Raw genomic sequence first — 16,808 nt, 5'->3', positions numbered from 1 at the left:
TTCTAGTAGGGACCACTAGGGTTCCCTATGAATGAAATTACATCGCCTTAATTTTGGGAAGACTACATTTTTGTCACTGTGCCCCCTGGATAATAAATTTTCCTTAAGAGATTTTCATTGCCCACCAGCACCCACTGACAGAGAAGGGGACAGGGCACTGAGAGGACACTTTGCCCAGGGTCCCTCGAAAGCTGGAGCTGGGCCCTGATGCTGAGAGACAAACCTCTTAATATGAGATAGGTATAGATAGCTCAGCTCAAGGCTTGTTATAGCATTTAAGAGACTTCTAGCGCCCCCATCACTTCAAAAGAAACCACTGTAAAGCTAAAGCCAGTGTGGTGTGGTGGTTAGAGTGCCGGACGAGGGCCAGGAAGGCCAGGATTTCAATCTCCACTCCCCCATGAAGGGTGACATCGCTCACACTCAGCCTAACCTACCTCACAGGGTTGTTGTGGGGATTAAATGCGAAGGGGAGAGAACCTTTCTTTCTTTAAATTTACCACCCTTCAGCTGAAGATCTCGGGAAGGTTCGCCAAGATAAAAATACAGGATAAAAGCACAAAATAAATAGCTAAGCCAAAAGCAAAACAACAGCGCACCTTGAGCTCCATGGAGGAAAAGGTGGGATAGAAATGCAATGAATTAAAATAAGAAACGGTTGGGCCAAAAGGGGATTTGCAGGCACAGCCGATTGGCAGCACTTGCATGGTGCTTTGCGAGCCCCAACTGTTGATTGCTTATCAGGGTTTGCAAAGCATGATACCTTCGTCCACACTGTTTGATTTCACAGACTTGGGGAAGAAATGGGTCACCTGATGCCATTGTGATGTCAGCGGTCTGGCAGGTAGATTGCCCTGCCCACCTGTCGAGCTTAGCCCCGGGGAATGGGGGAGAGATAAGGAATTGGCCACCCCAGCCAGATCCAGTTCCCTACCTGGGGAACGCATTTCCTGCCCCATAATGTACCTTTAAAAATCTGCTTACCTTTAGAAACGTTGCTTAATGGCAGTTGCCTTGTGTGTAACTGTTTTATTGTTTTATTAATGTGTATTTCATTGACTGTTGACTTAAAGCTGCTTTAAGAGCAGGAAATTGTGATGATTATGATGATGGCGGTAGGGTTCAGCCAGTCCTAATCTGGTGCATGGACATTCAGTGGCAAACACAGCTGTTAGAGTTGTTAGAGAAAAAGAAATCAGAAAATAGAGGCCTCTAGTTCACTGGCATTGGGGCTGGCTGTCCGTGAGATGTGTTGTCAGGGGTTCAGGAGCAGAGGGAACGGATGGCGAGGAATCGGAAGGAGAGGTTAGCGATGATAGCCGTCCGAGATCTCTAAGTCTGTCCAGCGAATCGGAGGATTCACAGAAAGGGGCTCCCGTGGGCAGAGCTGGGGGGTTACCAAGAGGGGCACCCCAGGAAGAAGGGACCAGAGGGGATTCAGAGAGCAGCAGCTGGAAATCCGGACCAGCTACTCCACCAGAGAGCAGCAGGGGGGAGGAGTTCCAGGCACCAGCGACAGGCAGCTCTCCGGCAGCAGCCACGCCTGCGTCAGAGAGCGAGGAAACGGTAGAGAGGAGGGTCGGAGACAGCGCGCGCGCGCCAAGTTCAAATGTACCAGAGGGAGGCGCAATGAGCAGCCCGGAAAGGGAGCCAGGTCCTAAAGCCCGCCGAAGGGAGGGGGAGGAATCCGAAGGGTCCGCATCCGAGGCATCCAGGAAGGAAGGAACCCCGGGGGGTGGTAGGACCCAGAGGCGAAAGGAGAGACGCAAAAGGTGGAGCAAGGCTAGGGTCTTGAACTGGTGTACAGGAGGCGGAGATTCAGATGGGACTTCGCCGATCTAGGGAATAGACGTAGAGACGCACGCTAAGATGTGGAAATGGAAACTATACTTCAATAAAGACTTTATTCCGTTCTACCGGCTAGCGTTGGTCCTTTGTGAGCCGGGACCTAGAGGCAGTCAATGACAGTAAGTCCCATCTCCCAGAAGTTTTCATCAGTTCTCTTTGACTCAAGCGGCGTGTGGGGAGCGAAGCAGGGAGGAAAGAGGACTGGTGCCTTTGGAGCTCACAAAAGTCAAGCGACATGTCTACTGAAGAGCAAATTGCTTCCCTGCGAGAAGCGGTAACGCAGTTCAGCGCAGAGATAATCGCCTCCAGGAAAAGAGAGGATGAAGCGGCTGCTGCATGCCGAGATCTCCAAGCCAGGTTGGAAGTGCTTACTAAGCAGGCACAAACGGGTTCCAGATCCGAGGGAATCGGGTTGGGAAGGACTGGAGGCAGCATTGTATCTCACTTTGATGGGAATTTGCAGCAGTACCCCAATTTCCGAGCAGACGTGCAGTTTGCGCTGATACTGCTGGAGAAAGAGTTTAGAGATGAGCAAGAAAAAGTGGGGTTTATCTTGTCTCATTTGCATGGAGAGGCGAAAGCATGTCTGCGCAATCTGTGGAGAGATATGGACCCAGCGCTCCAGAGTTCAGCTGCATTCATTAAAGCGATGGATTCTTGCTTTCTATCGAAAATAGACATTGACATTGCCCGTAAGGACATATTTGAGCTGAGACAAGGGAAAGCCAGCGTGAGGCAGTATCACTCCCGCTTTTTTGCATTGGTCAATGCCTTGGGGTGGGACAAGGATTCCCCCCCCGTTAGAGATCTTTATTGGGAAGGATTGAACCCCCAAATCAAGGATGAGATAGCGCGGGGGGAGAGACCCAAAAGCACCCAGGAAGTGGTGGACAGATCGCTTGCAGTGGGGGTGAGGCTGGAGGACCGCCCTTGGGACAGAGGAGAAGGGCGTTGGGGACGCACACCAGCCAGAGTGCCCTCCCTCTTGCCCAGGGATGTCGCGCGTGCGCAATCAACGCCTCCGCAAGCAGGGGGGGAGGAGCCGATGGAGATCGGCGGTGCTAGAGCTCATTCAGCCACCAGAGCCTTAACACCGGGAGCAGTCAAAACAAAGCAGCCTAGAGGGAACAGGAAGTGTTACATCTGTGACAGTTCGAAGCACATGGCGAAAGAGTGTCCCCAGAGGCTCCACAAGCACACTGCAGCTTCAATGACAGTAATGGGAGCAACTCAGCAAAGTGAACCACGGCAGGGAAACGGAAGCACTGGGGGCCAGCCAGGCGAGTCAGTGAAGAAGTCCCCAGAGATTTTGAAGCCCACGGATCCCCTCCCGCCCAAACCAGTGGTGCAGCTCACCGCATCGCTCCAGCTGCCCAGTGGTCTCACTTTAGAAGTGCCGATTACGATTGACTCTGGCAGTAATGCGGACTTTATCGCACTGGAATTCCTTCAACAACACAACATAGCGCTACTGCCAGCCACACTGCCCCTGAACGTGGTCACAGTGGATGGCAGGGAACTGCTAGGGGGGCAGGTGGTGCAGCAGACACCACCTATGGTGATGCAAATTGGGAATCACCGAGAAGTCATCAGCTTCAACGTCACCCAATTGTCGGACACGCCCATAGTGTTGGGCATGAGTTGGCTGGATAGGCACAGCCCGGCATTAGCGTGGTACCAGCGGCAATTGACCTTCTGCTCTTCCTACTGCGCAGCGCACTGCATCCAGACCTGCCAGGAAGGAGAGGGGCGAGAGGATGCACCGCAGCTACACCTAGGCATGGTGCAAGCGGTGCCCAACAAGTACAAGGAGTTTTTGGAGGTCTTCTGCGAGAAGGAGGCGGACAAACTGCCCCCCCACAGACCCTATGACTGCAAGATTGATCTCCTGCCGGGGGCAACGCTGCCAACAGGGAAACTGTATTCCATGTCTGAGGACGAACTGCAGGAACTTAGGGAGTTCATAGACCACAATTTGAAGCGCGGGTTCATTCGGGAGTCGAAAGCTGTAGGGGGCAGTCCAGTATTCTTTGTGAAGAAGCGAGACACGCCCCAGAAGAGGCTTGTAGTTGACTTTCGAATTTTGAACTCGAAAACCAAGCCCTCGTCCTTCCCCATGCCCAAAATAGACGACCTGCTCGCGACGGTAAGGAAAGGACGCGTTTTCACCAAGTTGGATCTGCGAGGCGCGTACAACCTGATTCGTGTGCGGGAGGGCGACGAGTGGAAGACGGCCATGTTCACACCACTGGGCACCTACGAATACAGAGTTATGCCCTTCGGATTACAAAATGGCTCTCACTGTTTTCAAGCCTTTATGCATCACGTGTTGGCGGGACTCCTTTACAAGAAATGCGTATGCTTCCTGGACGACATCCTGATATTTTCTGAGTCGCGAGAAGCGCACGAGAGGGATGTCAGGGAAGTTCTGCGGAGACTAAAGGAGCACAGGCTGTACGCCAAGCTGGAGAAGTGCCAGTTCGACGTGACGGAGGTGGATTTCCTGGGCTATAAACTGTCGGACAAGGGGCTCGCCATGGACAGCGCCAAGGTTCGCTCAGTATTGGACTGGAAAAGCCCGCGCAATAGGAAGGAAGTCCAGCGGCTTGTCGGCTTTGCCAACTTTTATCGCAAGTTCATCAAGGGGTTCGCTATGCAAACGGCGGCCATCACTGACACGCTCAGCTCCAAGAAGAAGAAGTTTATCTGGACGGAGGAAGCGGAGCAGTCCTTTCAGAAACTCAAGCGTCTCTTCGCTTCCGAGGAGCAGCTGCTGCATGTGAATCCCAGCAGACCGATGAGGGTGGAGACGGACGCCTCAGACAGAGCCGTGGGAGCTGTACTGTTGCAACAAGACCAGCAGGGGGACTGGAGGCCGTGCGCCTTCTACTCAAGGAAGCTCAGCAAGTCGGAGCAGAATTACACCATCTGGGACAGGGAGTTGCTAGCCATCCATGCAGCGTTCAAAGCGTGGCGGCACTTCCTTATCGGAGCCAGACACACAGTGCAGGTACGCACGGACCACAAGAATCTAGAGTACTGGCGCACGGCGAGGTTCCTGAATCAGAGGCACATTAGATGGGCAGAGTTCTTCGCGGACTTCGACTTCAAGATAGAGTACATCCCGGGTGACAACAACATCATGGCGGATGCCTTGTCCAGAAAGCCGCAATACCTCGAGGAGGAGGCACCGTCGGCAGCCAAGCACATTTTCGCACCGGAAGCGTGGGCTTGCGCCTCGGCGACCGTGGATCTGGACGCCGTACGTCGAGCGTTGCAGGAGGACCCCTTCGCGCTAGCCAAGATGGAGGAGGTGCACAAGGGCACGGTGAAGGACGACGAGTTCCAGATCAGAGACGGTTTGCTCATCCGCAAGGGAGCACTCTACGTGCCGGGGAATGACCTCCGCGCAAGGGTGCTGCAGCAGCTACACGACGCCCCCACTGCCGGGCACTTTGGCAGAGAAAAGACTGTAGAACTAGTGACCAGAGACTTTTGGTGGCCCAAGATGCGGGGGGAAGTAGCGGATTACGTCTCGAGATGCGACACCTGCCAAAGGGCCAAGTCAGTGCACAAACCGCCGGCGGGATTGCTGGAACCGTTGCAGACGCCGTCTGAGCCGTGGGAACGGGTGGCCCTGGACTTTGTCACGGATCTGCCCAGTTCGAGGGGAAAGACGGCAGTGCTTGTGGTGGTGGACATGTTTACCAAGATGGCACACTTCATTCCGTGTGCGAAGGTGGCCACGGCAGAACAGACCGCCAAACTGTTCATAGACCACGTGTTTAAGGTCCACGGTCTGCCACGATCTATTCTATCCGACCGGGGGCGGCAGTTCATCTCGAACTTCTGGCAAAAGTTGATGGGCATCCTGAACGTCAAGATCAATCTAGCGTCGGCGAGACACCCGCAGACCAACGGACAAGCGGAGAGGGTCAACGCCATCATGCAGCAGTACCTGAGATGCTACGCCAATCAGCAGCCTAACACGTGGGTGGACTACCTGCCCCTCGCAGAGTTCGCTTACAACAATACGAAGCACGTGTCGACGGGGGTGACGCCGTTCTTCGCCAACAACGGGAGGCATCCCAGAACCTTCCCAGGTTTAGAGAGAGTGGGGGAGGGGGAGCCGCAGGCAGCGGAAGAATTAGCGTCAGAGTTGCAGGAAGTCCACGAACAGCTTAGGAGGCAGTTGGAACTGGCAAAGCACGCATACAAACTGCAGGCTGACAGACACAGGAGAGTAGGGGAAGACATACAGGTGGGAGACTGGGTTTGGTTAGCAGCGCAAGCAGTGCCGACCAGATCGTTGGCCAAGAAGAAGCTAGGGCATAAGCAGCTAGGGCCTTACCAAGTCCAGGCACAGGTCAATCCAGTGGCCTTCCGGTTAGCGCTTCCGGAGGGTTCCAGAATGCATCCGGTCTTCCATAGATCGGTGCTCACGCCCTACAAAGCACCGCATAGATTTCACGAGCCAGGCACAGCACCAGATCCGCCCAGAGAAGGACCCAGGGAACGGGGGTCGCCAAGAGGGGAGCGCATCAACGAAGCCACAGAGATTTTAGACTCGAGATGGGGGGAAGAGGGAGTAGAATACCTTCTTGCCAGAGAGGATACCCCGGCCAGCGCCAACAGTTGGGTGCCGGGCTATGCCTTGGACGAGCCTCTTCTCAAGGAAGAGTTCCATGCCATTTTCCCACACAGGCCCATGCCAGCCGAGTATTTCGATGACTGGCTCTTCACACCCACACTTTCAGGCAGCACGTTCCAGGGGTTCGACTCGGACGAGGAGACGGCACCACACATACGCTCTCCGGAAGGTTCACCCTCGGGTTCTGCCTCAGACCGCTCCTATTGGTGGGATAATCAACCAGAGGAGCAGTGGCGCAGGAAGTGGCTGGGGGGTCCCTGGCAGGCATCACCCTCAGAGGGGAACGGGGGAGAGATGGACATGGACGTGTTGGGGGAGGACGTGGGATTTGAACACGAAGGCAGGGAGATGGAAGCAGAGGAGATCGACGTCGACGAGCGCACGGAGGACGAGCCAGACCTGCCCGATGTAATGTACGACACGAGGGAAGAACTGTATCCGGCACTCACCCCTGCCACGACGGAGCACCCAGAACCCACACCGGAAGGAGGGGAGGGGGGAAGGGGGGGCTTCGAGGGGGGGATGGATGTCAGGGGTTCAGGAGCAGAGGGAACGGATGGCGAGGAATCGGAAGGAGAGGTTAGCGATGATAGCCGTCCGAGATCTCTAAGTCTGTCCAGCGAATCGGAGGATTCACAGAAAGGGGCTCCCGTGGGCAGAGCTGGGGGGTTACCAAGAGGGGCACCCCAGGAAGAAGGGACCAGAGGGGATTCAGAGAGCAGCAGCTGGAAATCCGGACCAGCTACTCCACCAGAGAGCAGCAGGGGGGAGGAGTTCCAGGCACCAGCGACAGGCAGCTCTCCGGCAGCAGCCACGCCTGCGTCAGAGAGCGAGGAAACGGTAGAGAGGAGGGTCGGAGACAGCGCGCGCGCGCCAAGTTCAAATGTACCAGAGGGAGGCGCAATGAGCAGCCCGGAAAGGGAGCCAGGTCCTAAAGCCCGCCGAAGGGAGGGGGAGGAATCCGAAGGGTCCGCATCCGAGGCATCCAGGAAGGAAGGAACCCCGGGGGGTGGTAGGACCCAGAGGCGAAAGGAGAGACGCAAAAGGTGGAGCAAGGCTAGGGTCTTGAACTGGTGTACAGGAGGCGGAGATTCAGATGGGACTTCGCCGATCTAGGGAATAGACGTAGAGACGCACGCTAAGATGTGGAAATGGAAACTATACTTCAATAAAGACTTTATTCCGTTCTACCGGCTAGCGTTGGTCCTTTGTGAGCCGGGACCTAGAGGCAGTCTCTGACATGTGTGTTTTGCTGTTGTGAATTCCATAGTTTGAAGAAAAGATGTACATCTGTAAAAAATAAAATAAAATAAAATCTGACTGCCACTAATGCAAACCCACAAAAAGTGCCCTCTCTGCATGGCATAGTGGCCAGAGTGCTGGACTAAAGAGTTGAGAGACCAAGGTTCAAATCACCACTCAGCCATGCAGTTCTTTTGGTGACCGTGGGTCATTTGCTGTTTCCAACATGCCCCACAAGGTTGCTGCGAGTGTGTGTGTGGTGCTCTGTTTACACCACCTTGATCAACTTGAAGGAAAGGTGGGATGGAAATGTAGGTTAAAAAAAAAAAAATCAGAGGGAGGAGCTCTCCTGTCACACCTTAACAGGTTGTGCAACTTATGCCTGCCATAAATTGTAACTGGGAGCAAAAGGATCTGACAGTGGGGAGCTGTTCTTCTGTGTTTAGGATTGGCTATGGGGAGGGAGGGAGAAACTCAGCAAAGAATTCTCCTCTTTGAGCCAATTGCTTGCAGGCAAATCATATGTATTTGGCCCCCTCTCTCTTTGAGCATGCGTGTGCATGTGCATGCATATATATATATGTGTGTGTGTGTGTGTGTGTGTGTGTGTGCGCGTGCGCGCACGCGCACAGACACACAAATATTTGCACACACCCTCCCTGGCCTGCTCCAGTTTGCCACGTGGTGAGATGGTAGGTGGGAGGCCATCAAACAGAAGCCTCTGGCCTCACAATAGCCACTTTGTCTGGTGGCCTGACCTCATTTGCCCACCACACTGCAGCTGCTCCCATCCCTAGCCAGGCATTAACCCCCGGCATGCTGTGTGCCAGACACAACATTTAACAGGGACGGAGAGAGCGGTGGGCAGGGGCTATTTCCTATTGTTCTTCACTGGCTCTCCTTTCGTGGGTTGGGTCTGTTACTGCTTAGCTCTGTGTTCTGTTCCTAACAACTGTCACCGGCAGGCGTGTTGGGTAAGACTTAAGTTGAGAGCTCCTGGAAACACAGAAAAGTCTTGCTTAGTTCACGAGTCCTGCCTCCTCCCTCTCTCCTCTTGGCAGATCTGCTTATAGCTGTGAGAGAACATTCTCAATGCTGCTGAGAAAAGTGTGTCATGGGGAGGACTTCTGATGCACAAGTACAGCAGACGTCAACTTGTGTTCTCTCTGTAGGCTTTTTGCCCCTATGTTGGTGCCACGCTGCGTCTTCCCCATCCTTTGTGTGTGATGTGCTCTGAAACTGTGTGTGAATAACATGGGGGGCAGATTCGAACCCCTGTCTCTCTGGCAGGCTGTACCACTGGGACTAGAGGACTGGGGTGTCCCAGCATTGTATGTAGTGCTGGGGAGAAGGCCCCATCATTGAAGTTCACTGTTTCCCTCCATGGGTGGTGGCAATTCCTGATTGCTCACTTTTTATTTATTTTTTTGCCTTTTCTGGTTTATGCTTCCCTCCATTGGATTCTGCAGCCATTCTGCCTGTGCAGCAGCAGCGTATCTTCAGAGTGTAAAACTTGCTCCAATGAGGTTGGGATCAGGGTTTCCTGCACAAAAGGCAGTGACTGCCACAGGTTGGTTTTACTGGAAAACTTGCTTTAACAAATTGGTAAGGTTCTAAAACAGTGAACAGGCAGCCAGGCTGTTTCCACCTCTCATGGCAAAATTTCCCTTGCTTGGTTTCCATGTTCTATGCCCTGTGCAGCTGCTGTAGCAGCAGGTGTGAAGATAACCAGGCAGCAGATTCCTCATGTGAACAGAAAAAGCCTGTGGGAGCAATTTAAAAGTGTGCTAGCGTAAAATCGTCTCAGTGCTGTGTGCTTCTTTTATTTTACAAGCAGGAGATGGACTTAGGCTTGACGTACTGAGCTTGCAGAACAGAACTGAGGGTTCCTGTCCTTTTTTTCACTATTTGGTCTGTAACAGGGCTTCAGTTCTTTCTAGCAGCAATTACTACCGTAATTCTGAGATGTGGCTTTTCCCATTACAGCATCTCTTTATCAGATTTGTTTTTTGTTGTTTTTTTTTGCCTGCCGCATTTCTGTACCTGTTAAAAAGCCGGAGAGCCATGCCACAAAAAAGTGGTTACTCTTAACAGAAAGCTGCCTCTCCTAAGCTCTCTTCAGGTGTTCATTGCAACTGTGGGAAGAGGGCAGTGCTGCTGTGGGAAGGTCTGAAGTGGGGTTGAAAGTGTGTTTGGTTCAGTCTGGGAAGGCTGTGGGTAGAGTTGTTGGGCGTGGAGAATTCTGTCAATTTCTCTTTCGATCTTATATTCAGCTTGCCACACTTCTGTTTCATTTTTTTTAAAAATCCTCACAAAAATGTCTGGTGTGCATTTCTGCCAATATATATTTTTCTGTGCTGTTTTGTCTAATAAAATGTATATTTGTTATGTTCACCAATACATGCATTTTTCACACCTTGACACAAACGTACACATTTGGGTCGGGAGCTTACTTTGCAATAGTTGGAGAAGTGTAAATTTCAGAAACAGCCTGTGTTTTGGTTTTGGCGTTGTTTTGGGAAGTGCAAATGAGTTTGGTTCACATTTTAAAATGACCCTAATTTCTCCCCTTTCCCTGGGAACAGCTGGAGCTTCTGCCCACAGGGACACCGGCAGCCGGGGTGCTGAGCTCCCCACACCTTCTGCTCATTACTGGAATTCCCAGTTCAGGCATAACGCCTGTCTGTGTACTTCTCACTAAGAATTCATGGTAGGATCAAAACTGTATTAGACTTGCCAGCTCAGCCCCTCAGGTTGAAGAATGCAGGTCCTACCCACATCTGCAGCTAATAATAATAATAAATAATAGTAACTTATTATTTGTACCCTGCCCATCTGCATGGCTTGCTCCAGTCACTCTGCGGGGCTTCCAACATATTTTAAAACATAATAAAACATTAAACCTTAAATCTGCCTTCTAAAAGTTATATAGTGCCACAGTTTGCGAGATTCATATTGTTTCAGCTATGCCATTTGTGTGCATGCACATAAACTAATGCTGTGCTGCTTCCCTGAGAAGTGGAGAAAGCAGCTGAAGAAAGCTCTGGAAAGGCAAGAGAGAACAAGCTGCAGCGGCCCTTCAGAGTTGCAAGGCAAGCTGTGTGTGCTTCTCACTGCTAATCTGTAAAAGGCAATACTCTGTCTGGGGGTTGAAATGGCTCAGGGGAAGGGATGCAAATCTATGTCAATGGAGTTGAATCTAGTTTGTAAAGGGCTGCACTTAGTGCATCTTGGCCCAAGAGGATTTCCCTGGGGACCATTTTTGCCAGGAAAAACTTGTGTCTGCTGCTTTTGAGGTGCAAAACTACTCTTGTGCCTCTCTTCCCATATTTGCTCCAATCTTGCTTGCAGGATCCTCACGCAGCATTCTGCCCAACTTTTGGAGACACAAAACCAGGATGTGCGTCTTCCAGCATGCACTTCTGGGTGAGTCGCATGACCTATGCCTCCCTCTGGCCCAGAAAAAAATGTTATTTTTCAGGGCAGGAGCGCATCACCCAAAATGGCCACCACGATCTCGTCTGGAAAAAAGGGACATCCCTTTTTCCCCAGGGCTCTTGGCAGATTTGTAACGCAGTAAAAATGAATGGGGTCAGCACCTACTGTTTTAAGTTATCTCCAGTCCAAGTGGAGACGGGAAGTGAACGCAATTTCAGACAAGAGCCTGCTTTGGTAACAGAAAGATTTATGATGCAGCTTTGCAGGCCTTGGAAAAGCCTCGATTTGGTTAAGCATTAAGACCTGTAGAACCTATGCATGTTTACTTGGAAGGTAAGTTGGCTGCGTTTCGAAGGGTTTATTGCCAGATTAAGTGTTCTTAGGGTTGCTCCCCTAAAATTATTTGTGGCTGAGGCCAGTGGGATTCTGGAATTTCTCGCACTTGGAAACTTGGTTGCGGCCTGACTTGCGTGTGGAGAAATAGCAGCGGGGATCCTGTCAAACCGTCAATGACATGCCCTTGTGGCAGCGCCAGGAGCAGAACGTCAAAAACTCAGTTCCAACACCTGGTTTAAAATAGAAACTGTTAACAGTACAACGAGGATGGATGAAGGAAACCTCTGGCTTTGTTTTCAGCCTGACTTTGGGCTATTGTTTTCAGAATTTGCTGGGGGAAACCAGTGTGGCGAAATGGTTTGGGGGGGAAACTGAACTGAGGAACTAGGAGAGAAACCCTTCTTAACTTTCCAACTTATAGGATAGCTAGTAGCTGGTCTGCTTCCACTGTTGAAGGCAACATGCCTTGAAATACTACTTTCTGTGAATCACAGGTCGGAAGAGTGCTGTTGTGCTTGGGTTTTGCTCACAGGCTTCACATGGGCATTTGGTTGGCAACCATGAGAACAGGATGCTGGGACTTAGGGCCACATAAAGGGCACCATATATTTAATGCACCATGATGACACCACTTTAAATTCCCCAATGAATTCTGGGGGCTGTAGTTTGTGAAGGGTGCTGAGGGCTGTTAGGAGAGCCCAGTTACCTTCCCAGAACTGCAGTTCCCAGAAGAGGGATTGATTGTTAAACTACAATCTGAGAATTGTAGCTCTGGGTGGGGAATAGGGGTCTCCTGACAACTCTCGGCACCCTTAAAAAACCACAGCTCCCATAATACCTTGGGGGAAACCAAAGTGGTGTCATCAAAGTGGCACCATAGTGATTTAAACATCTGGTGAGACTGTGGCCTAGATGGGCATTTGTTCTGATCGAGCAGGGCTCTTTTTACATTCTGGAACACCAGAAGCACAACTGGTGGGACCCAGCAGCCTGTTTATGAGACTTGGAGAAGAAAGGCATGCAGGACACATGAGAAGGACAGCTCTTCCCTGACATGAGCAACTGGTCAGAACTTTCTGCTGCCACCTTCAACCTTTGTGGTGTAGGTCTGGGGGCAAATGCAAATCATGGGTAGAAGGCATACCGGTAATCCCAAAGAACATGACATTTTCCTCATTAGTACACCAAATTTGCTTTTGGTTCACAATTTGGTTGTTTCTTTGCCCAGTGAGTAATAGTGTGTGGTGATACAATTGTTGTTCTACATCATGCTCCAGTATCTTTTGGCAACACAGCTAACAGATGGGGTTTGAAATTCTGGTTTGCGGTGTTTAAATATTTGACTTTTGAATGATAAAAATTGTAAAATACAGATAGGTGTTGGACTTCAGAAATGTTTTGAACTTAATGGGGTTGTAACGTCTTCACGTGACATTGAATGGAAAGTGTGTAAGGGTACATTCGAAGCAGGGTTATAGCATATGCCTTCCATAAGGAATGCATTAGAACATTGCAGGAAGAGAATTTTCAGAAAACAGCAAAGTCTCTCTTCTAAATCAATTTGCAACATCCTTTTTCTCAGGTCTTTATAGAAAACATCTGCAACATGCTAATTATGAATTAAATTAGGGCAGAATTTGGATTTACATGTATGCACCAAGTATATTGGGAAAAGGGTGAGGGACTGTATCAGATAATGGACTTTTCATTTTTTAAAAGTCAGAACAATATGTTGTTGGTTAGAGGTGAGTGTAATACGGTCTGTTCAGTACCAAATTAAATAAATTCAGAGTTTCAGAAGTATTACTCCAAATTACATAGGAAGGATAATGATCCTACATGGTGTGTGACTTTGAAAGCATTTTTTTTCCAGTTGGTTCTCCCACATCTTAAATACACAGCAAAAGGAAATTCTTGCAAAACCATCACAGATGGAAGAAATTAAGAATGCCGTTTATATAATGAAGATTGGGAAAGTGCAGGGGCCAAATGTCAGGTTCAAAGTATGATGCATATATTTCTGTTTCTCCTAAATCTTGTAAAGATCATACTCTCTGGGTAAATTATAAGCCAGTTAATTAATGTAGATGCTAAGATGCTAACAGTGAATTTGGCAAATGGAGTTGAAGCAGTAGTAACAGCAGGATGTTAGGCAGTGTATGTCAGAATCTACATACATGTCCACCATGCACATGAATCCAACCTACACCCTGAGAAGAATGGAAATGCGTTGGAACTTGTGCCCATTTAAAATAAATGCACCCCAATTCACCTTCATAGCTGGTAAAGAACACGTCACACCAGGAAGTAGGAAAGATTGGTTTATTGCTCAGATGAGAAAAAGAGAGCATATGTGCTAATTTGGGCAGCAAGTTGATTTGCATTGAGTAGAAAGCAATGTGCCTAAAACCTGCCCAGATCTGAGGGACTTGGAGATACCGCAACCCTAAGCAGTATGCATCATGCTGTTGCACACAAGAATTTGTGGATAAGAACATAAGAAGAGCTCTGCTGGATCAGACCAAAAGTCCAGCATCCTGTTCTCGCAGTGGCCAACCAGATGATTGTGGGAAGCCCCCAAGCAGGACCTGAGTGCAATCCCCACTTGTGAGTCTCGGCCACTGGCTCCAGCCATGGACGCAGAACATAGCCATTGTGGCTAATGGCTATAGATAGCCTTGAATTTGTCACCTTCTCATTTAATGACATTCATGTCGGTGGATTAGCTTCATTGGATGACCCTGAGTTCCAAACGTCTCCCTGCCCGCTCTATCATGTTCCCACTTACTTGTCTGTTTTCTAAACTGAAAAGCTGCAAGAGTTGTTTATTGGCTCTTCCCCCTCACCTCTGTTGAAACACACACACACAGTGTCTCCCTTAGACACTGACCCAAAGGCCAGATGCTGGGGGAAGAGGCTGCTGCTTGATGAGCTCCATTCAAGAGCGAGTAAAGGGATCCCAGCAGCTGTTTCCTCTCTCTCTCTCTCTCTCTCTCTCTCTCTCTCTCTCTCTCTCTCTCTTTAAAAAAGCAGCATTTTGTCTTGCTTTCAGAGTCCCACGCTTGAAACTGCTATGCAGGTGTTTCTCTCTCTCCCCATCGCCTAGGCCTCTGGTGTCCACCTGGAGTTTGAGATGCCAGCCAGGAGTGGGAGCTGGACCCTTGCCCTTGAGTGACAAAATAATTGCTTTCTCATCCAGGGGAATTTCAAAACAAGCCCGTGGTTTTGTGGCAAGGAGAAAAAAATATTGTAAACCTGATGACCTTTTCTCCCGATGATAGTATTAGTACTGGCATTTTTGTAAGGGGAAATCTGCTTCCGACTCTTCAGAATCTCGCCAAATTAATACTGAGGGAGGTGGTTTTTTTATTTACATTGAACATCTATAGAAAATACATGCCAACGTCAAGTTTCTTCGATTCTGTGTAATCACCTGCCTTTCCACTATATGTGTGTGTGTGTGTGTACACACTACATAGACATATAGATATAAACACACACACAACAATTTTTAATGTGCTGTAAGCCACCCAGAGTGGCTGGGGAAACCCAGCCAGATGGGCAGGGTATAAATAATAAAATTATTATTATTATTATTATTATTATTATTATTATTATTATTATTTTATTACACTAGGGCCTCTGCCCCTGCTCTCTGTGCCCACAAACCCCTCCTTTCGCTGAGCTTGCCCAGTAAATACCAGCTTGATGATACTTTTCACAGCAGCGCTGGAAACAAAGCCCGAGTTTGTTTTATACAGGCATTTCCAGGAAAATTATGTTCAGAGTTGGCTGGTTGCACGCATGGGTTGGGACAGCACTCCAACCGCTTGGCGTATTTTGCCTGGGAACCCCTTCTAGTCCTGGAAGCTCTGGGGACGAGTTTAGCCCACAGGCTTGGAACTCAAGTTGGGATGAGGGGGAAGAAGCCACTGTGTTCTTGCTTCAGTGCCTTTCACATAAGTTTAATTTGCAAAAATCATTAGGTGAAACACGGCACAGTATGGCAAGAGGGATTATCATGTGCCGCTTGTACATACACATCAAGCTGCTGTTAAGGGTACAAGAGCCAGGGATGTATTAAGCTGGCAGCCCTGCTTGGGTCTAGGAGCAAGCTATGTTTTGGTGAGTTTGTGGAGAGAGGCTCCATTGGGTGATCAGGAGGTGGAGCTAACTGGTAGAGCGCATGTTTTGTGGTAGTAGTAAGTGGTTTACTGGAAACTGCCTCGTGAGCCATAATCTGTCATCTACCCTTCCCTGCCTTTTAGAACACTGCTAAGGTAATAACTTGATATAAGTTTGAGAACTGATGGGCAAAGTTCCAAATGCTCGTTAATTTGGTTCACACTGATAATTGGTTTTGCAATGCAATATGGGATTCATACTGGGTGGTTCGCATTTCTGGCTGTCAGTGTTGTTGTTTTGGTTCGAGAAATCTTGCTTGATCAGACTTCTAATTAAAGAGACTTCTGAACGCTGAATTGCTTAAGTTTGAAGTAGAGTCTTTTGACAACTTGATGGTTTCTGGCTGTGGAGTTTTCTCTTGTGCTCAGCTTGCTTTGATCCTAATTGGGTAGGGATGTTTTGGGCGTGCCGCTTCTGAAGGATCTCATTTGTACTGGAGTGTTTTGCTGAACAGTACTAAACTGTTCTGTTTCATGCTGAAATGTTATGATGTCACTTTTGGAATAGGGCTGCCATTTTGTAATGTGCTCAGAATAAAACTGAAAAGGATATATATTCATTGTTTCTGTAATGCTACATTGAGCAGAAGCAACGTGTGAGTAAAAGACAGATGTAGGTTAACCTCTTAATAGCAGAGTTTGCGGTTTTGCTGGTCCCTTCTTGTATCTCTCGAGTTTCTTTTCTCTTTCTCATTATGGGATCAATATAACCACAAGCTCTGTATTTTACTCACACATTGCAGCACTGCAGAATCGGTGTCCATCGTTTTAAACACATCTCAGTTTCACTTGCAGCCCATTATGCTGTTCCAAAAGTTACATTAGAATACTTCACAATAGTGGAACTTGCAGTTCTGTTGGTCCCAAAGAATGAAAAAGACAAGATCACACTGCATTTAGGGTTCCACGGATCAAACAGACAAGTTCCCTGCTCTAGGGAAGGAACAATCTGTGCCTCGAGTATCCATGGTGCTTGTTCAGCCCTTAGGTTAAAAAATATCAGCATTTGCCCAAGTAAAATTCTCAGGGATTCTTTGGGAGAAACCAATACAGTTACCCTATATGTCAGTTTTTAATACACTTTTAAAATGTGTCGTGCCTCTGGGTGG

The 16,808-nt window shown here is 49.3% G+C and overlaps 1 protein-coding gene across 7 annotated transcripts in view; it reads left to right on the top strand.

The window, feature by feature from the left end:
- LOC310758390 (uncharacterized protein) overlaps positions 1 to 16,808 on the top strand; it is a 65,885-nt gene that overhangs the window by 26,326 nt on the left and 22,751 nt on the right. The window lies entirely within an intron of this gene.

The sequence above is a fragment of the Podarcis filfolensis genome (assembly GCF_964270895.1).
Source record: "Podarcis filfolensis genome assembly, chromosome: 3".
NCBI lineage: Eukaryota > Metazoa > Chordata > Lepidosauria > Squamata > Lacertidae > Podarcis > Podarcis filfolensis.
The sequence above is the reverse complement of the archived record's forward strand: the minus strand, read 5'-3'. Positions and strand labels throughout refer to the sequence as shown.